This window comes from Sminthopsis crassicaudata, chromosome 3 (genome assembly GCF_048593235.1).
Source record: "Sminthopsis crassicaudata isolate SCR6 chromosome 3, ASM4859323v1, whole genome shotgun sequence".
NCBI lineage: Eukaryota > Metazoa > Chordata > Mammalia > Dasyuromorphia > Dasyuridae > Sminthopsis > Sminthopsis crassicaudata.
Window position 1 is genome coordinate 168,628,911 of NC_133619.1, and position 22,886 is coordinate 168,651,796.

At 33.2% G+C, this 22,886-nt stretch overlaps 1 protein-coding gene across 3 annotated transcripts in view; it reads right to left on the minus strand.

Annotated features, from left to right (window-relative positions):
* COL4A1 (collagen type IV alpha 1 chain) overlaps positions 1–22,886 on the minus strand; it is a 185,699-nt gene that overhangs the window by 144,863 nt on the left and 17,950 nt on the right. The window contains exon 1 of one of the 3 annotated variants that reach the window (XM_074299531.1): positions 17,647–17,651. The exons of the other annotated variants lie outside the window; for them this stretch is intronic. The gene's annotated coding sequence lies outside the window, so the exon portion shown is untranslated. Of the gene's footprint in view, positions 1–17,646; positions 17,652–22,886 lie in introns of those variants that run through there. 3 annotated transcript variants of the gene reach the window in all.

Consider the following 22,886-nt stretch of genomic DNA (forward strand, 5'->3'; position numbering starts at 1 on the left):
AAAAGGCAGATTTGAAAATTCCAGCTCAGCTCTCTCTGCTGCAGCTGATGCCCTGGAGCATTTCCTAATCAGCCTCACCAGATGATAGTAACCCCGAGGGGCCATTGTGGGAGCTTCTGAAGTGATTACACCAGAAAGGTCAAATTGCATGATCCAAAAATTTCAAACAAAAGCAAAGAACAACTTGAGATTCCACTGCAGGGCAGAAGAATTCTGACAAACATCAGACTGAACTCAACTTGTTTAGCAAAGGGGCCAATGGATACCAGAGCAAAGAGGTAAAAGTTCTGAAGACACTAATACATCAATGCCCTGACATGTTAAATGACTATGACCCAATTTTAGGAGCTGCCAAAATAAAACCAGATCTTTTTAAGGACAAAAGTACTCTTCCCTTGCTGGCTAACAAAGGGAATTACAGCTGCAATTTTCGTTGTGTTTAGAAGTACTTGACCCAGATCAAACAGATGTTTCCCTGCTTTACCCAGCAAAATTTCAAAGCAGTGACTAAGGTAGACTGAACATGTTTAGGAATAAGAACTAGAGATTGTCCCTGGAACTAAATAAATACACTGTAGAAACAGTAACAATAGATTAATGAATCTTCCAGAGGCCAAGTTCTATTTATGTTAAATCTGTTTTAACCATTAAGGATATACTGACATACTTCCTCTCTAATTCCTTTTCCCTCTCATATTTTTCCACTTACTTTAAAAAACAGTGAGTAAAAATAAGTTAAGAAAATTGTTTCTAGTTTACAAAAACAACAATGCTAGGATCAACTTGATTGCAAGTTAATTGACAAGAATACCAAATGGATAATTCATGGAATTTCCTAGCACTTAGTCAGCACACAACAGTGGACTGGCACATTGACCAAAATCCTACCTTTAGGAAGTTATGTTCTAATGTGGGGCCAAATCTGAGCTTCAAATTTTCACATCAATGTACTTTTCAGACAACCCTGGGCTTGCCCTGCAGCAGACTAAATCACTAAAGTTATCCCTATAACCTACTAAACTTTCTGGGGGTCCCATGAACCAGTACAGAATTAACAATAGGAAGTAAGATTGAATTTAAATGGATTTGCTTTTATTGTCATGTGACTCATTTTCTTTGTTAATATTAACACTTCTTTCACTGGCCATTCAATTGGGGAATTCAGTGTTAAATAAATTATAAACTGTTCTCCAAATTCAGAATTCAAGCCTCTTCTCCCTCTTATCCATCCTCGATAGATAACAAAAGAAATATTTCTGAATCACGTGTCTGATCATGTCATTTTTCTGCTCAAAATACCTTCAGTAGCTTCCTACCACTTACAAGGTAAAAAAATAAAAAATAAAAACCTCCATAGGCTGGCATTTAAGGTCTTACATGTGATGGTATTTTGAAAGGAATTTTGGCATTCAGTTCAAATCTTGCCTCTGTCACTTTGTGGCTTTGGCAAAGTCATTCAAGTTTTTCTGTTTCCTCATCTACAATATAAAAAGAAGAGGTTGAACTAGCTGGCTTCTAAGATTCCTTTCAACTCCAAAATAGGTGACCCTACTATCCTCAATTCCAGACAAACTTTAGCTATTTCTCAAACTCAATACACCATCTTCCAACCTCTGGGCATTCCTACAAGTCCTTCTCATCTCTACTTCTCATCATCCTTATCTATTTCAAGGATCAATCCTAGGCCTACCTGCTCCATGAAGACTCCCTTGATCTCCCAAATTTCTTCTTCTATTTCCCTTGTACTTTAGTTATTTTTGTATATTTGTATTTCTGTGTCTTTTGCCAGTGGAATATAATTTAACTGAAGGAAGGAACTCTTTCATTTGTTCTTGTTGCATCTCCCAAACCTACTAAAGTTTCCTGTACATGGTAGGCATTTAATAAATGTTGGCTGAATTGCATATTTGTGATCCATGACTTGCCCAATGTTATAAATATAAATATAAATGTTATAAAGATGAGTGGCAGATTGCCAGGACATTTGAGTTCTAATCATGTTCTTCCCAACTATTCAACAATATTGAGCAACTGTAAATGTATCTTTCTAAATTTTTGCTCACAATGTGAAATATCTATGTATAAAGATATATAATGATATAAAGTAGGTTATAGTAAGAGAAGAATAAAAATGTGAAAGGAATTCAGAATGAAGTTAGTTAAAAAAGAAGAAATAACTTATTTATTTATAACATTTATATTCATATGCTTATTTATAGATTATTTGTTTAATTTATATTATTCCTTTATGGCAAAGTCAAGCAGAATCAAAGAGGTTAAAAAGTCATTGTGGTACAGGTGAAAACATGTAAACAAACTGAATCAAACCCTAATTGGAATAAATATATATATATATATATATACATATACAAATATATGTATGTTTGTATGTTTATATATACATATATATATATCACTGAATAATATCACATTTATCCACAATTTTTGATGTCATTACATTCAAATTCAATAATATCTCAACTACATATCATAAGAGCACATAGCAGACCCCAGGAGAATTATAGATTGGTTCAATGTAGAGGGTATATATAAGAAATAGTATTGACAACATTTTCTTTAAATAACATTTAAAGCAAAATTATTGTCATTAGTCATCAAATGTTAATTTTTAACTGCCCATTTTGTCCTGGCTGGATTTAATACAAGAGTTATTTTCACTCCCAGTCATCCTACTGACAGAGGGGGGAGCTTTGGCCTGCTCCATTTCCAACCAAGACCTGTTAAGCCCTTAGGTAAGGCTACCTATTCCTGGCAGTTCATCAACAGCGCAGAACTCCCAAACTTGAGATCTGTTAGCCTCAGACTCTTTTGGTACATCATATGTTATTCATTCAATACTAATCCAAGGGAATTAGGAAATTAATACTGACTATGATCACGTCAAATTTGAACTTTCCACTTTTCTGTCAAATAAATAAAGAACAGGTGATCATTAGATATTGAACGATATTTTCATCCTTTGATTTTTTTTCTTTATTTGTAACAAAAAGTATTATTGGTGGAATTTTATTACTATGTAGGGATAATTTTTGAAAAGGCATTTGAAGGTGAATTAAGAGAGAGAATAGGAGAAAAGAAATAAAAACTAATATGAATGACATATAAATATATCCACTATTGCCTATGAATTATTTTTTAAATTAAAGCATCTTTAGAAATGTTATCATTAGCATCTCAGGTGATCTTAAAGGAAGTCTCTTTTAGGTCAAAGAACAGTCTCAATAACAAAAGATAATCAGCACTTTAAAATTATTAAATCTAACAAATATAAGATCATTTGTCAAGAAGAACAGAGACAAAATTTGTGCTCCCTTTATTTAGCATTTTGCATATATATGTACACTCACACCCACACCCATATGGGAGAGGGTTTTTTTTTTATTTTGCATAAATTCTTTGGCCAATTTAGTGGAGAAGGGGAAGCTTCACTCTTAACTTTTTATACCATAACCTTGCAGTTCAAAGTCATTTAGTAATTGTTTTCATATTGCATTTTATTTTAAGGAGGTTACAAGTATATAAAAAGAAATTAAGGAATTTATGGATGAGAGAACTTATTTAGACATATTGTTTGTACAGAAATTTCACCTGTGTTTTTAACAATAGCCTTAGTGAGATTTTTTAAGGCTAATTTTTTTCTCCCTTTCTTTTATACTATCTGAGAATTAACTAATGGCACGCAGCTCTTATTTTAAGTTCACAATAGCTAACTCAAAAATGTTTTGTCAGCAAATTGTCTCAAATTTTTCTGTTTTTTTTTTTTTTTTCTATTGAGTTGTATGATAGTGTATAATGGATAGCTATTAGACTGATGTCGTTACTTTAGGTAGAGAAGCTCCTCCTTCTTCCTTAGTTCATGAAGAGAACCAGTGACATGTCTTGACTTGAATGTGATTTACTCTTAAGTGAAGCAGGTGAGGGAACTCCCTCTATTAATTCAGGCCTACATACTGCAACAAATGGTTTTAGAGATATGTCTAGATTACTGAAAGTTTAAGTGCTTTGTCCAGGCTAACACAGACAGCACTACATGAATCCAAGAATTCTGATTTTGAGGCTAGCTTTCTAGCTCATTTTTCAACGACCATCTCCTATTCTGATTCACTTCATGAAATTTTTGTCAGGAGTTCCACTTACTAATCCTTCACACTTTTATTCACCAATAGCCCATATTTCAAAAAGAGATATATGGTCTTCTTAGAGGTGCTTTTATAATTTCAAGTGTATAATCATTGCTTTATTAATTAAACTGCAGAGCTGCAATATGGGAATTTGGCTTCTGAGGCTGTACAATGTTGGTTCAAGACTCACCTCTAATACATTGGTGTACGTGACCCAACGAAAATCACTTACACTCTCTGAAACCAGAGGAAAAAGGCCATTGTAAATATAACATAATTTGTATTCATTTAAAGGGAAATGTTCCATCAAATGCTTTTTTAAAAATCCATTTATTCCATTCATACTAACAAATTCATAATTTAGATAGATGTGCATTCCATTTTAATGAGGGAAGAACAATCAGCCAAGAAATGTTAAGATTTAATGTTATAACAATTTACTGTTCTAGGCAAAAATAGACTTCCTGAGTTAAAGTTAAATTGACTATCCCTTAGATTCGCAATAAATTTATGGAGGTAGAACAATAGGAAGGCCTGCTTAACTTTCAGTGGTTAAGAATAACTTTCAAAAGTTTATTTTTGTATATTATATATTCACATTTCCACTTGCTTCATGAATACTCAATTTTTTTTCATTTTACTGATTGATTAGTTTGCCTATAGGGTGAATTTTTGACTTCAGCTATATCTCAAATACTATCTACTAAGTAACAGGCTAATCTATGAAGGGAATGTCCCATGAAGAAAATCAGACCTTGAAAGTACAGAAAAATTGACTGATTGGTTCAGCAATCATAAATCTTAATAGCACATCCAGAGTGTCCCAAAAGTCATAGTGCAGTTTTAAGTTTTAATTACCTAAAGCTTAATTTTCAAGTCAATAGAGACTGCAAATTCAACAGGAAGCTGTGCCAAGATAATCTGACCCAATAACATTCTTTCCAAAATGTGACAACTCATTCTAGTCCTAAAGATTAGCTCTTCAATGATTTTCATAGTATATTGTTCAGCACCTTAATAAAGGTATGAAGGATGTTAAAGAGAAGGTGAGTTTTTCATAATAAACATAAAAATATTAAGTCATATCTCCAGATAATCACAGAATTACGTTGTTGTCCAATCTGCTTCAACAAAAGATGGCCACAACCTTTTTTGCTGTCTTTCTTTTTCAGATTCCTTTAGCACTCCAGTAACAGGGGCCTAAAAATGCATTCTGTTCCAGAATGCCTTGGATGGTAGCCACAGTCTCCCACTCACTCTTCAAGAAAGAAAAGCAAATCTTTCACAGCAATCCTTTGAGTCTGCACAGCCATCTGTATATAGAAGGCTGAAAAAGCAACAGCCAACAGAATGTTCATTCCCATGAAATGAAGGCCCTGGATTGTCGGGAGTGGGGGGTGGGAGAAAAAGAGACAGAGACAGAGACAAATAGAAAGAGACAGAGAGACAGAGACAGAGAAAAGAAAGAAGAGGTAGAAGAGGAGGAGGGGAAGAAGAGAAGGAGGAAGAAGAGGAGGACAAGGATGAGGAAGAGGAGGAGGAGAGGAGGAAAGTTGAGGAAGAGGAGGAGAAGAAAGGAAAAAGAAAGAAGAAAAGAAGTGAATAGAAGATAAAGAGAAAAAAAACTCAGCAAACTATTCTTATTATATTTGTTCTTTTCCCCTTCTCCTCTCTCCCTCTCATTTTTTCCCTTCCTCCCTCTACAATTTATTGTTTTAGGTACTTCATAAAATAATAAGAAATTGAATAGCTTGCAGAGTCATAACAACTAGTATTTGTCAGAAATGGGACTTGAGCCAAGCTTCTTATGATACCACAATTTCTTATTTTAACATTTAGGAAATAGTCATTAAATATAGCCCATGATAAAGAAGTGGTAAAATGTGGTTGGACCTTTCTAAGTATAAGTTCATTCTTTTATTGACAAGATCATCAGTAATTTGTTAGAATATAATTGCTTGTCTCATTTCTCCATCACTCCTTCTGCAACATTATTATGGCTAAATATTAAATCCATATAACAACTTCTAGTTGGTTAGATTGTGGGATTTTAGAGCTAGAAGGAACTTTGGAAATCATCTCATTCAATTTCTTTATTTTACAGACAAGAAAACTCCAGAAAGGAGAATTAACCTGCCTTTGTCCACACAGTTAAACAATGCCAAAGTCAGGACTAGAACCCAGGTCTCCAAACTTGCAATATATATGCTTTTCTGCTAAACCACCATTGAATCTTACAATTCACAAGTATCAAAATAAGAAGAGTATATTTGTTTTAACATGTATCCTATGTCTTTATTAGACATGATTTGTCAAGAGTTATAAGTGTAATATTATAGGATCATTAGAAATGCTTTTTGAATGAAAGCCCGATGTTAAGTTTTCTTCAAATATTATTGATTTTGTATTACTGATTTTAACTACAAGTTTACTTTTATATTTTAAAATATCTGGAGATGTAAATTTCGCTATTACAGAACTTTTAAATCTTAAATTGTTGCTTCTATTTCTCTTAAATGCTAAAACTTTTGTATTATTTCTGTATGGAGTACAGGACACTGTGTAATGACAGGTCATTGTGCCCTAAATTGTGAAAGAGTAGAACAGGACTCAACCCCACATCTGTGGACTTGTTTGTATTGTTGACCTAAATGTTCAGTCATTTTTGTTCCAGAAAGCTGTCTCATCCAATTACTATAGATGTTGATGAACCCCACTCAGATCCCTCAGGAATTCCTACTTCTCTCAAGTCTAATTCTCACCACAGCTGCCAAACTATTGCAATTACTCATTATTATGACACCCACCCCCAATGTTTTTCAACAGGCAATATGGTAGTTCTTTGGAAATCTTGGCTTTGGAAGCAAATACAAAGTCAATAAGAATGCATTTTTCAACAATTCCAATTAGCTTACACAGAACTCAAACATAGTCAAAATAATCATTACAAATATTAGAGTTGAATTTTAATTATCTATTTAGAAGATGAGTATTAATAGAGTAATTTTTGAAGTTTGTATATTGTCATTTATGTATTCATATAAAAATTCTTTTAAAATTTACATTATTTTTTCTTGAATCTGAACACATTTCAATTTTTATTAAATTAGATACCATTGTGTTGTAAATATCAAATATCAAGACCAAACTCATTTAAAAGAATAACCACCAACACATTCCTTAAAGGAAAAAACACACACACACACAAAGAAATCAAATACTTTGTAGTTTCAATGGCTAACCTTGGTCCCAGAAAAGTCACCCCCTAAGCCTTTTTTTTTTTCCCTGATTCAATTGAGGTTAACTAACTTGCCCAGGGTCATACAGCTAGGAAGTGTTGATAGAAGTTAGATTTGAACTCAAATTCTCTTGACTTCAGGCTGGTACTCTAACTACTGTGCCACCTAGCTGCCCCACTATGCACTTTCTTTGGAGAGATGGGGGGCTACGTGAGCAGAACATTTCATTTATTGTTAAATTTAGTTTTTCTGAGTTTCTTTTTTTCCCATTCTTTTTTGTTCTTTATTACAAGAGACTTGATGGATAGAACAGTGTGGAAAATATATTCAGAAATAAAAGAAGTTTCAAAAAATATATATCAATTAAAAAATTTAAAGTCCTAGTTTATACCTTTTTTCAATATAACCTACTTCAAGAAATATTTAAACACGTCTTTTATTTTTATTGACCATTTTTGAATGTGTCAAATTCATCTCTTCAGCACAAAGCACAGTACTTAATAAATATTTTGGATATGAATGGATGAATTTTCAAATAACCCATATTATGATGGTACCCCAGTGTATTAATTAGTAGAGGACCCACAAAATAGAAATGTCTTTGCCTCACACCTTTTTACTTATATCTTTTCTTTATTGAATTCCCATATCATTTTGCAGTCCCATAAAATTGCATGCAACTGAGAATCCTGCAATGCTTATTGAATCATTTCATCATTTTTGCACATTTGGTCCCTGAAAATTCTCAATTAACTACCTTTCTTTTTCTTTAAGACCTTCATTTCACATTCTTTTCTTTGCATCACCTACTCCTTTTATCTCTCGACTGAAAATCTTTCTAATACACTCTTTTATGTAAACTATCCTTTTTTCAAAAAAAAAAATCACATTGCTTTTGAAAAGAGAAAATCTTTACTATTTACTATGAGAAGTTTCTTTATCTTTTTTTATTCAATTGAGAGGAGTGCGAGAGACAAAGAAAAAAGCTTATAAAAAAGAAAATGTAATAAATATTTTCTTCATATTCATTTCTTCAGAAATCATATTTCTTCATTTTACTGGGAAATCTGGAGTTTAATATCTGCTCATTTTTGTGATAAATACTCCTATAGTTTTCTGTATGTGGATTCAAGTGGTAAGATTATCCCACTCCTGCTTTTCTCCTCTATTTTTTTCTTATACATTCTAACAATCTAATACAGCAGACTAATGTCATTTATTCCCCTTCTACAAGAAAATTTCTGCTAAGGAGCAAAGAGGTTTACATAAAATTAGTGAGCAAAATAAGCATTCCAGAAATGATTCCTTTTATTGAAAGCTTGATTGTGCCTTCTGCCATTCATAGGATTACTTTGATCCATTCATTTTCTGCTTTATCTTTGGCATAGTACTTTTAGAAGGAAATTTCATTTCCTTTATTTCTTGCTTGCTTCTTTTTTTCCTTTAGTTTTCAAAGACTACTTAATTATCTCTAACTTTTCTTCCAGTTTAACCCTGACTTGTCTTCCTTTGTCTTTCAACCACATATCAACTTGACCTCCTCCTGGTATCTTTTTATAATATAGCTTTGTTTTATGCCAAGCTTCCTCTTCCTAACAAATTGGACATATATATTTTATTAGTGTTTACATCTATCCATATATTTAGCTTGTGTGCAATTCTAAATGCTAAATTGTCCTATATTCTAATAATTTCATCTACATTATGTTACAGGTATGATTTTCTTCTAAAATAAATTTATGAGAAACATATCCAGGCCTTTAAACCCATAGCAACTACTTCTCAATGTCTCATTTCCAGGCTTACCATCATTCTGCCATGATTAAGTGCAGGCATCCCCTAAGACTCTATCCTATAATCTTTCCTCTCTCTTTACTCACTCACTTAGAAATTTCAGTTCCCGTGAGATTACACTCTATGCAAACAACTCCTAAAACAGAATCTATCTCTAATCTCACACCAGATGCCCCATATATTAAGGTAGAAAGGTATAGCAGAGAAAGATTATTATATTTAGAGGTTAAGAGCCTAGTTCTAAATCTCAACACAGTAAATGATTACCTACATAATCTCTTAATCCTTAATTTCTTCATTTGTGAAATTAAGGGACTGGACTAGATAATCCTTTCTAACTCCAGGCCTTATGATTGTTTCAGCCTCCAATGTACCACTTTGGAGCATCTATGAAACGACTTTTTCTTTTTTAGGACCACTTTTTACTTCTCAGCATTATCAAATTATATCGTTAGTCAGTCATGTCCAACTTTTTGTGACCCCATTTAGGACTTTTCTTGGCAAAGATATGAGAGTGGTTTGCCATTTCCTTCTCCAGGTCATGTTACAGATAAGGAAACTGAAGCAAGCAGAGTTAAGTAAATTACCCAGGATCACACACCCTATGAGTGTCTGAGGCCAGATTTGAACCTAGGAAGATGTCTTCCTGAATCCACATCTGGCACTCCATCCACTGAGCCACCTAAGTACTACTTTCTTAAGATTACAAATAAGTTAAACGCCTCCTTTATTTCCTAAAAGTTACCATTCTCTTTCCCTTGACCAGTACATGAGAATGAACTATATATTATTACTTTTTCAATTTGTCTCCATATTTTTCTTGTAACCTTCAACAAATGAATAATCCCAATCAGAAAACTTTCACACAAAACTATTTTAGTCTTCATAAGTATTATCTACTTTTTTATATCATTTCACTGATTCATTACTATACACACATACATGCTATTAATATTGCTAAAAACCCTTTTTTATTTCAGACTTTCTCTTTATTCACCAAGACATTTCTAACTAATGACCACCATCCTTAAATCTTTGAACATTTAGTGATTTTTCAAGAGAGGCTTAAAAATAAAAATTAGGTACTATTTTATTCAAGACTAAAAACTATGGAAATCAATGTGTTTACAGCTATACTCTGTATTGATGCACATAATAAATGCATACAGCATAAAAATCTACAGAAATGACCATCTTTTAATTTCACATAAAGGTCAAAAGTAAAATAATTTTGAAAGATCCCACAAAATCTTAAAGTCACATTCCAAAGTTTCTAATTCTTGAATCCATCACAAAGTCACCATTTATTCCACCAAAAATGAAGAACAAATCCATGCTTGTATTATAAAGAAAAGAAAAATCCTGAAAAATGAATGAAAGAGTAAATCCCACAACCATAAAAGTTCTTGCTCACACAATATAAATTTGTTTTGACCTGATTTTTATAGACAGCTTTTAAGTAGCATGCCCAAGTAATTGTAGAAATCAAAGCATTTCAAATCTTGAACAGGTAATCAACACTGCCTTGTCTAACATTGTCATCTTAAAAATGGTGGCTCTGAGACTGAGAGGTCAAGTGATTTGCCCAAGATCACATAGCAAGTTCAATCTTATCCCCAAATATGTGAAACAAAGTCTGACATGTTGGTCTTAAAAGGATTTCAACTCTTTAGAGTTAGACTTTTTTTTTTCAGCTTAATCAAGTAATCTGGAAAACCCATGATCATCTTAATTTAAAAAAAATTTTAACTATGTCACCATATTAGATGGCAAAAAATTAATGAAAACTGGCAAGTAAATTAGTTCATTATTGCTACTCTGTTTCACTTCCTCTTCTCCCCCACCCAGCAAAAAAGTGATAGCTCCTTCTCCAAATTTTCCTTTGTACTTATAGTATTGTCTTATACTCGTTTGCGTGAGAATCAATTCCCCATCCAAATATTATATTAAGATTCTTAAATGGAAAACCTGTATTTTTTTTTCATTTTTGTATTCTCAGGACTTAGCAAAGTACCTTGACAGAAGCACTGAATAAATATTGAATTAAAATTAAGAGGTTTCTATGTGGCAGAATAGACAGCATATAGACCTTAGAGTCAGGAAAAACCCAAGTTCAAATACTGCCTTAGATGCTTAATAATTGTGTCATTTAACTTTTCTTAGTCTCAGCTTTCTTATATGGGGGACAATAACACCTGCTAACGATACTGTTGTGAAAGAGCACTTGAGATGATATATGCATTAAACTCAGTAAACCTTAAAGCAGTTTAAAAAATGTTGGTTATTAGAATGATAATTTTATCCTATCCCAGGATACTACTTTAACCAAATACTAGTGATTTTGTTCTGACTCGAATTTCTGGTATAACCACAAACATCTTCATTGTCATAAATAGCATTTATTTAGTACTATAAAGTTGGGCAAAATCATTTTACAAATATATCATTTTTACAGTAGCAATGATTATAACTTAATTACATGTCTAGTTGTTTTATATCCATCTCTATTTCAAAATATTTAGCCATATTTGAGTAAAGGACTGCTGCTAAAATCCCTTGAGTTCCATATAAAACTACAGAATTTCCCTCAAACAGCAAATATGAACTGCATTACTGACATTATCACTTGGCTTATCTGGGATAAGATTTTTCAAGAGAGAGGAAAAATAAGAATCAAATGTTATTTATGTATAGTGATAATTTCAGTAATGTATCATCTTGTATCCATTAAAATCAAAATTCTTTAAATCTAGTAGGAAATGAATTCTCTTCCAGAACAAAATAACATAAAAAATGGACATAAGAAGGATATTCTGTTCTTGTTTTAAAGTGTCCCCCTCCAACTCCCACACACCAAGAAAGTTGTGTCAGAGACGTTATCTCAAAGCTCCTTGTTGAATTTGTTACTAAAAGTTTTTCAAATTCTTAAGAATGACAAAAAGTACACAATCCTTGAGTTCCTCCCAAGATTTACAATGGTTTACAGAAAATGTGTCAGTATTTTAGAAACTAGAAAAGACAAAAAGACTCACACAACTCTACCAACATAGTGCTAACATAACACTATATAAGGATAATTGCCAGCTTGGCCATAACACTGAGTTAAATTTGGAATTTATACTGAAACTCAAAGAAAAAACTCAACTATCTTAAAATGTTTTTCAGCTTGATACAAGAGATGGTTATCAAAAGCACAATGTCCACCATCAGAGTAAACCTGCATATCCAATCATGATATTCCGCAACGTTTATTTAGCTGCATTCAAAGTAATTTTACAATTTTTTTAAAATTTCATATCATCCCTTTTAACAAAAATTAGAAAAGTATGATCAACTATTTCTGTCAATGAGTCCACCATTTTTGTCACCTAGTCATTTAGATGTTAATCAGAATTTTTTTTCTTGAAATGTTTATCATAGCTCTACCTTTCTGTCCATCCCTTGAGCCATATACACTAGAACCTCAGCATTTCATGTCTGAATTATAATAGTCTCTTATATGGTCTCTTCTACCTGAACTTTTCTCCCTTCCAATCTATCCTGCACACAAGTTACTTGATGAATCTCTTAAACAATATTTCATATCACATCTTCAACTAAGTCAAATACAAAAGTGCATTCCTTGAGAGCAAGGCCTGTTTCTATTTTGTTGTTTAAGTGGCTAGTACATAGTAAGAATTTAATAAATACTTGTTAAATACTTGTTAAACCATTCCCTACTGGTACTTTACCTTAGGTCATACTGGTTCCTAAGCATTCCTCTGCCTGGCTTGGTGTCTCTGTTTTTGCCCATTTAGTTATCTTATTCTCTCTCTCCACATATTCAAACTTTAACCATTTACTCAAGATATCTCATTAAGACCCCCCCTCCTCTAAACAACTGTCCTGAATTCATATTGCTGAAATATTTTATTACAAAATTTAGTATTTTAATATATAATAAATATCTATTATTTCATATGATTCACTGTTGTTTCAGATATGTTTATCTTATTTTCTAAATAAGATATTAATACTTTTGAGATAAGGAACATATACAAATATATTTCTTGTAATATCCATAATTCCTTACATGATGCTGGACTGCATGCTGAACAAATCCTTACTGATTAATTAATAACAGCAGAGAGGCAATATGATGTGATGGAAAGAATGGCTCTATGATTTTGAATAAATTATTCATTCTTTGGTCTTGTCTTGCTCATGAGTAAAATTACATTGTGAAGTGAGATGAACTGTAAAATCTCTCCAAATTCTAAAAGCTCTCCGAATTCTAAAATTCTTGTAGTCAAAATACCAAACTGTATATTGATTAAGTCATACTACTGCTTATTATATAGCAATAATTCAGTAACCCATGTGGATCAGGTAACTGACTAAGAAGACTATATTCTACTACTTCCAAAATATATTACTGATCACAAAGACCAGGAAAGAAACTCCAGTTTTCCATTAGCCAACATTTCTATTGGAAAACTGGCACAAAGGACAAGTATTGACAATGAATCAATGGTATGTTCTTTGGAAATATAGGAAAGAATACTGTCATCATATATTTGCAAACATACAGACCCACATATACATGGATATAGGGATAGGGACTTCACAGTCCTTTCATTAGTGTCAGAAACAGTGTTGCCCATGTACCCAAATGGTTTGAAAATAATATTTGAATAATTTGCATTTTTATATTCCAGGTAGCACTTAGAAGTTTGCAGTGTCACACTGACATGGCAATGTGCTAATAAAAACAAAAACAATAATAACTGGCATTTGCATATCACTTTGAAGTTTAAAGATCAATTTATATTCAGTCTTTCTTTTGATCCTCATGATAATCCTGCCAGGTACATGTTATTTATTATTCACATTTTACAGGTAGAGAAATAGAGGCAAACAACAAATGATTTGTTAGAGTCACAGAGACAGTTCCTGCAGAAGAGGTTTGTAGCTGCTCTTCCTGTTTCGAAAGTCTAGCACCCTTTACATTATGGCACAACGTTTCTCCACGTCATAGCTAACATTGGAAGAAGGCCAAAATTCTGTCTCATCAATATTCAGTAAGCTGTACCATGGGACCTCTTAACATCCCACTAATTCCAATCAACTTAAAATCAGTTAACAGTTAAATCCTATCTCTGTGAGAATAGCTGACATTACTTGAAAACTATGACATTTGAAATTGTTCAGTTTAAACTCCTAAAAATCTAGAACTCTCATCATTAGCAATATGTTTCTCCCAGAAATGGTAGTCAGCTAGGAAATCATAGATAGCATTTTATAAGGTTAATCAAATTAACCAACAGATGTTTGACTACTATAAAATATAGGCGAATTAGGTAAACATAAGATATATGCCCCAAACTTACAAATTCCTAAAGCAGCTGATTGTCCTACTTGCCATAATATTCTGTAGCCTAAATGAATAGGCAATAGATCAAAATACAAAATACCTCCTCAAAAAACATCTCTGATAATTTTAGATGGAATAAAAGGCTTTGTAATAGAAACATGGCTCTCCTGTTACTGCTACAGAAAAGTCACTTGCAATATTCTCCAGTGGTAATTTAATAATCTTAGCACTTGATAAATACTCTTTGATGATACTGATCCAGACAAGCATAATCCCTCAAACATCTAAAAATAATGGGCCAAAGTGATGTTAAGAAATGCATTTCTGCCTATGTCTTCTCCACAAGTTTATCTATTTGGCAGTTTTTCTTTGCACTAGATTCTGAATTTGAAGAGCAAGGAATTTTCCATTCATTTCTCCCCTCTCGCCCGAAGGAACACATGTTCTCTGGTTGCACAGAGGAGATGAACCATCTTTTACATCAGATTCAGCTCATGTTTATCATTTCCTGAGCTAAACTTAAATTTCATACCAGCAATATAATTGTGTCCTCCAGCTCTAAAATTGTGCAGTATTGGAAAAATGATGCAAATAAGTGCCATAATGAGTTGTATGGAATGATGATTATGCTAAAGTAACCATTTGGTATAAAAACACAGTTCTCAAAAAAAAATGTAAACTATAAGTAGCTGGATTTTTAAAATCTCCAAATCACTAATAATCAGAGAGACATACAAATTAAAAGCAACTTTGAGGTCCTGTCTCATGATCATCAGATTGCAAAGTTGACATAAAAGGAAAAATGACAAACTTTGGAAGGATTATGGGAAAACAGACACACTGCTGCATGGTTGGTAGAGCTGTTAATTCATACAGCTCTTCAAGGAACAATGTGGAACTATGTCCAAAGAGTTTCCAAACTGAGGATTCACTTTGACCCAATGATATCTCTACTAGACCTATAGCCTATATAGATTTTTAAAAATAGGAAAGGGTCTAATAGGGGCAAAAATACTTATAGCAATTCTATTTTTTGCAGTAGCAAAGAAAAAATAAGAGGGCATCCACCAGTTGGAGGCTGACAAATCTCCTAGGCTTAGTGTTAATATGGTGAGACCCAGAGAACAGAGATAGAGAGAGATACTATTTGCCTAAGGAAGACTAGAATCAGCCCAGGTCAGAAATAGTGCAAGTCAAAGCTTTTATGCCAATTTGTAACAGGATCAAGTATATAAGTAGCCCCTGTACTTTCAGCTTTAGTGAGTTAGGTACACTCAGTCTTGAGGGGAGAAAAATATGGTATATGAATAGAAATGCATGCTGATAAGAAATCATCATAAGAGATGATTTAGAAAGTTCTGAGAAGACTTGTATAAACTGATTCAGTGTGGAGTGAGAAAAATTAGGAGAATAATTTGTACTATAGCATCATTGTTATAAAAATTATTTTTCTTACAAAAAACACTGAAGAGGGATCAGTATTTATTAATACCTTAATAAAATTATTAAGCTTTTACTTCTCAATCTCAAGAACTTTCTTCTGGAAAAATTTTCATCCCTTACGTCCACCTTCACAATGAATTCTCCAAATACTAAACTATTCATTAACTTAATTATTAAGTTTGTATCTATTTATGTATTTCCATGTCCTTTCCTAGATGAGATCTTATGCATAAAGTTTAATAATCTTTATGGAGACTTTTGTTTCCTTATACTCACTGCAAACACTTCAATATAAGAGGACCAGAAAATTCCTGGAATCCCCTTTATATGTCTCCTCAAAAGGACCTGAGACTTCAGCATCTGCAAATCTTTTTTAAAATAACTTGACATCTTTTTAAAGTCCTATTCTAATGGTTCATGATATGAAAATGAATCTGAATCCTTAAATGTTATGTCAGTTGATCTATTTAGTCAGATCTGTTTAGTCTCTACCTTATGATATCATTTATAGTAAGAATCTAAGCAAGGGCATAATTTAGTTAGTGTATTTACTAGATTCACATACATATATGTATATAATATAGTTAAATAAATACATAAACAAAATGTATATAAAATGCACATAATATATTTATCTAGTGATTTTAAAAATTATCACTTTTGGTAATGAATCTCATTATAATTAGCTTAGTGACTGGTCATCAGCTAACAGAGACCATAGCCTATGGTCCCTGCCCCAAAATGAAGGTTTTCCAGCATGGTAAAACATGTCAGAACAGAGTATGTATGTATTCTACTGGCATAGCTATGAGGTCCTTAAGTCACTTTCATTCCATAACAAACCAATCAGAGGACATTCTTTCTTTATTTCTTTCTTCCTTCCTTCCTTCCTTCCTTCCTTCCTTCCTTCTTCCTTCCTTCCTTCCTCCCTCCCTCCCTCCCTTCCTTCCTTCCTTCCTTCCTTCCTTCCTTCCTTCCTTCCTTCCTTCCTTCCTTCCCTTCTTCCTTCCTTTTTCCTTCCTTCCTTCCTTCTTCCTTCCTTCCTTCCTTCTTCCTTTCTTCCTTCCTTCTTCCTTCCTTCCTTTCTTTGTTTCTTTCTTCCTTCCTTCCTTCCTTTCTGCAATTTGCCCAGAGTCATACAGCTAGTAACTGTTAAGTGTCTGAGATTGAATTTGAACTTAGGTCCTCCTGAATTCAGGGCCTTTATTCTATCCACTGAGCCATCTAGTTCCCCTGAAAGAGGGCTTTTTTTTTTTCAAAAGATGTCTGAATTATCATTTTTAAAAGACACACTGATGCTCATATTTCTGCCTTTGAAAAAATGTAGTCTCTTCACAGTACCATATTTCAAGATGTATTGGGAATAAACTAAATACATTCCTATACTACTTTAAAAAGGAAAGAAATATTTATACGGTAAACTTTGAGCATAAGTGGGGAAAGAATCAATTTGGATTATGTAACATTTAAGGATTTGAAAAAGAACAAAGAAAAAGTACAAAAAGTATAAACTAGTCCCAGTTACAGCATCCATTGAGTGATACTAGAAAGTCATATTACCTCAATTGGCCTTTGTTTTCTCATAGACATAGTGGATTAGACTGGATGATCTGAGATTTCAATATCGGTATTCTATGATTCTTAAAAACTACTAGAGTAAACCACTCAAAGATAGAGGAGATCCACAAATATGAGAGTTAAATTAACTTAAATTGGGCTATATATGCAATTAAATGGAGAATGGAAAGAATCAAGTCTTTTATGCTTCAGTTATACATGCCATTCAGATGAAGAGTGGTTTGCTATTGTTCAAATAATAACTCAATTTTTCACTATATACATATGACAACCAAATACATTTTTCCTATTGAACATTATACAATGAGAACTACATTGTAAACAAGCAAGAGAAAAATGGTCAAAATGATTTCCCAGAAGAAATATCAAATATAAAATAAGAAAATGATAACTTTCCATAACCAAGGAGGGCTCTTCTAGAAAAACCACAAATCAGTAAAATTAAGGAATGGTATTTAGAAAAATGAAAGCTGAGGGCGGGGCTGTACTTGCTGAAATGTTAGGAGTCTGGCTTATTCCTTAGCTCTTGGGACCACCAAGGAAGAGGCTGTTGGGAATGCTGGCACTCCATAATGTTAACATAAAGGTCACTTTGGTTGAAGGATGGGCCTTGTCCAGGGAGGAATTCACTATCACAAACTGTCTGGGGGAAATGACACTCCCATTTATTTTTATTCCACCTTTCAACAATAGTAACAGAATTCCATTAGGCTCATGTGACGTCTCCACTACTGTCCAGACAACACGTGGTACCCAACCTCAAAGGTCAAGGTCTGCCACATCTGATATCTAGTCTAAATTGTTATATGCAGCTGCAAATCTAAATATTCCCTCCAACTCCTCATCCACAAAGGATCCAGTCCTATTAATACCTGTTTCCTTTCCAAACAACAGATTACTGTGTGAGCCAGAGTCCTGTTTTTCAATCTGAATGTGAATTAAACTTAGTCAAGTTTACATTTAGAGCTCTTATTGTATTAGGTGAACTCTACCTCAAGGTCAGATGGCTGGAAAAATCATGATATGTCAGCTGCATGGAAAGCATACTTTATTATGATATCCAGAGTAACATCACCACGGCCTTCTGCTCTATACACCAAGTCATCATAATGGCCTTGTCAAAGAAATGGTTGGCTTGTGCTCAAGGACATAAAACAGACAATTAAAAGCATTTCCATAGCAGGATACTCCAGAGCTGCTTAAAAGTAGGAAGGATTTTACCACAGGTGTTTCCAAGGGAAGTTTCCTTTAGAAAAGAGTGTGCAGTGACAGCATCAGTAAATCAGGAAACTCAAGAAAATTCTTAAATTGGGAAAGAAGTGCTGAAAATGAGAGAAACATGGTTATGGTCCTTAATCATTATCAAAACTGAAATCCATTTTAAATTATGTTGGTTAAATTATGGAATCCATTTTAAGGAGAAAATCCAATTAATAATATTTTTTTAAATATATGAATCTATTAGGTAAAAAGTCTCCCCTCCATAAAAAATGTTTTCCAAATGATATTATCATCAAATACTATTTCAGTTAAAAAAAAATCTAGTCTAACTTTTATCTAAAGTACAAATCCTTTCTACAACAATCTTTCATCAAAAGATATGAACAGGAAATAGATCTAAACTGTCAATTGCCATATAAAAATACTAATGATTCAAGAAATCAAAGTTCTGATATCCTACTTCATGGTCACCATATTGGCAAAGATGTTAGAAGGAGGGAAATTGTAACATTAATGAACTGTTGATAGAGCTGTGAAGTGTTCTAGCCATTCTGGAAAGCAATTTGGAACTATGCCCCAAAAGTTCCTAAACTATGTATCCTTTAATCCACTGATACCAGTACTTGGCTTCTATTCCAGAGACAAAAGAAAGAAGAAAAGGATCTGTATTTACAAAAATGTATTAGCAACTCTTTTTTTTTGTTCTGATAACTAAAAACTAAGACTATGCCTATCATTTGTGGAATAGTTGAACAAATTATAGTATACGGCTATAACAGAATACTATTCTGCCCTAATAAGTGACAAAAGAGATAGTTTTAGAGTAACCTGGAAAGACTTGTATTAAATTGGTACAGAGCAAAATGATCAGAACCAGAAGAATATTGTTTAAAAAAATGGAAAGATTTGAGAATGATGATAATGCAATAATCAACCAAGATTCTAGATGATTCGTGATAAAGAATATCACCTGGACAAATGACTGAACTTATGTTTGCCTCATTTTCTTCAATTGTACCTTGAGGATAAGAACAACACCTATTTTACAATGTTGTTAGGAGAATCAAATGAAGTAATATTTGTAAAGAATTTAGCCTGTATATTATAGGTGGTATATAAATGCTCATTATTTTCCTTTTCCTCCCTCCTTCAACTTTTGAAACAAAAATGATGAACTAAACATGGATACACATTTTCTATATAAATTTATGATCCTAATATGAAACTGACTAATTTCTACTATATGAACATGATGGAATATTAATATATAATATATTACATATATTATATATCAAATATACAAAAACATAAGATAATATTATAACTAAAATAAATTATGTTTAAAAATGAAAAATATTAAATGATACAAAGAAAAAACAAAATTAGAATGGCATATACATTGACTATGCCTATATAAAATCACAAAAGCACCAAAAGTTTTTAAGTAAAAACAAAAAGAAATTAAAGGAGAAAACAGTAGATATAGTATTATTATTATTTTGCTAAATGCTATTTTCCCTTTTGTCAAAATTTAAATAATTAATAGGAAATTTAATTTTTCATTTTTTTTCTTTATTTTGATACTTCATGGTTTTAGATTGTCTACTATTTAAAAACTATGCTCATTTTTCAAAGTTTTACAATTAAGCACTCTAAAATCAGAGAATGGTTTTATTTGCTTCAGGAGCCCAAGGAGAGCTAGACTGAGAGTATGGTAAAAATGAGAAAGACTGGACCAGAGTAAGGCCACTAGGTCTAGAAAAGGTATACTAGGGCTAAATCAGGAATACAAGATAAGTGATTCATAGATGAACAGAAAAAGCTTAATAGTCGTCAGTATATAGGGAGCACTCAGAGAGAAATGTTTCATCAAAGACTAAGAAACTGTTTGATCATCAAACAGCTAAGAGTAGAATCTCTGAAACCTTAAAGAATAGGCATAGAAATTTACTCAGTGGGTTAAAATGTAAATAAATCCAAATTCAGTATTTAAAAATGAAACGGGATCATTTTTGAAAGCTTCTCTTTGGCCAAGAACTTTCACTTTATTTGACCTTCAATCAACCTGGATTGGAGGTATAGCTCTTCCTCTATCAAGGAATGAGCTCCCAAAGAAAGAACTTTTCTAATGGAAGCAAGTCTATAGGAAGCTCCAGGAAGACAAGATGTGCCAAGTTTCCACAGGGCCTACATTTTATTTAAAACAGGACTGAATCATTTTACAAGTTTATACCTACTTGGCATACCACCCAGTGCCTATGACTAGCAAAGTTCTACCACTTTTCTCCTTAATTTATGACTCAGAACCACTGCCTCCTCAAGGCAAAATCTCTGGCACAGTCACCTTTTTTGGCACAGTCATATTTATTCAATTTAGTTCTATTCCTCCCTTCATTTCCCTTAATCTATACCTTCTTCTATTCACTTTCTACTGTGTGCTCTGAGTGTGCTTTCCACTTTTTGGAATTTTCCAACTTTACAAGTTTTGACCCTATGTCTTCTATGCAATTAAGGAAATCTGTCTTGCTTCTAAAAAAAAATCACATACCCTGAAGCCTTCACCCGTGCTACTTATAATTTGTCTCATAACAACCAATTCACAAAATCAAAGAAGGCAAATTTACTCTTGCTTTTCTTTGCTCCATAATCACCAACCTCTCCTATATCGAAATCCACACTCTCTGATTATATCACCTTGCCCTATGCTTTGTCAGTCTACTACTCCCAGAACACAGTTTTCTACTGTAGCTCAAATACTGCTGTTATCCTTGATAATTTTACAATAATTTTACTAAAACCTTAGCCACTCAGAAGAGTAGTATTTTCAGTTCCCACAAATGCCATCATGCTATCTCAGCCACCACCTAAAGGAAATCATACCTTGGATCTAACCATTGTCCCAAATTGCTTCACCCCCAAGTTCTTGAACTCAAAAGTTCTCCTTCTGAGGGCAATATCATCTTCTACTCCTGAATTTGCCCTGTAATTATAGGTCTTAGAATCAGATGCCATGTTAGAATCATTTAGCTCAATCAGCTAACTGTAGTAATGAGGAAACTAAGACTTGAAAAGCTGAAGTATCTAACTGAATTATTGAATGGTTCAAGGGTAGGTAGAAAGTAAAACATTTCTCCCTGTTTTCCCAGTTCACTAGCCCTGCTCTGGCTGACCTCACTTCTCTCTCTTCGCATTATTAGCTCTATAGTTAATTTCTTCCATGAAACATTACCTCCCACACTTGATTCCTTTTCCTTCCACCATTCTAGACCAGTTAATCCTCAACCCTTGATCATTCCCAGGATTGACTTTTGATCCTTTATCTAAGCAACCCAATGTACTAAAGAAAGTGATAAAACTATACTGATTCATTCTTCTATATATTCATGCTATATAATTTCAGCCAAAACATTATCAATGCAATAGCAATATTTCTCCTTCTGCCCCATAATCCCCTACATTTCTGACAATAGCTGTTGCATATGTCTTCTGAAGCCCCAAGCTTTATTCTTAACCCCTCAGCAGATAACTTTGTTATCTACTTGACTAAGAAGTTAGGGGCCATCTGTTATAAATTACATCACTTCCCCTCCTCCAGATTTCAGCTGATGAGCTAGCTCTTCACTTGTGTACTAGATTTCACCATATCCTAGTAATTTGTAGGTCTTGATCCATCGTTCAGTTAGTCTGACATTCAACAAGCATTTCATAAGCACTTATTTTATACCAGGCACTTATGAACCAAGCCCTGAGGTTACAAAGAAAGGCAAAAACATTGGTCCTATCAATCAAGAACTCCACATTCTAATGTAGAGAAAGGAAGACAACATGCAAACAACCATGTACATATGTGATACAAACAGGGAAAACTGGATGTAATCTGAGAAGGAAGGCAAAGGAAGGAATTGGGAAGTGAGGAGCCATGAAAGATTTCTACCATATAGTGGGATTTGAATTTAGTGTTCAGGGAAAAGAAGAAGCAAGGGTAAGGGAGAAGTGTATTTGAGGCATGGAGGGCAGCCAGTAAAACAGTCACAGAGTAGGGAGACAAATGATCTTGTGCTAATAACTATGACTAATGTCACTGGCCATCTTGCATATTCTCCCTCTCTTCTTTAA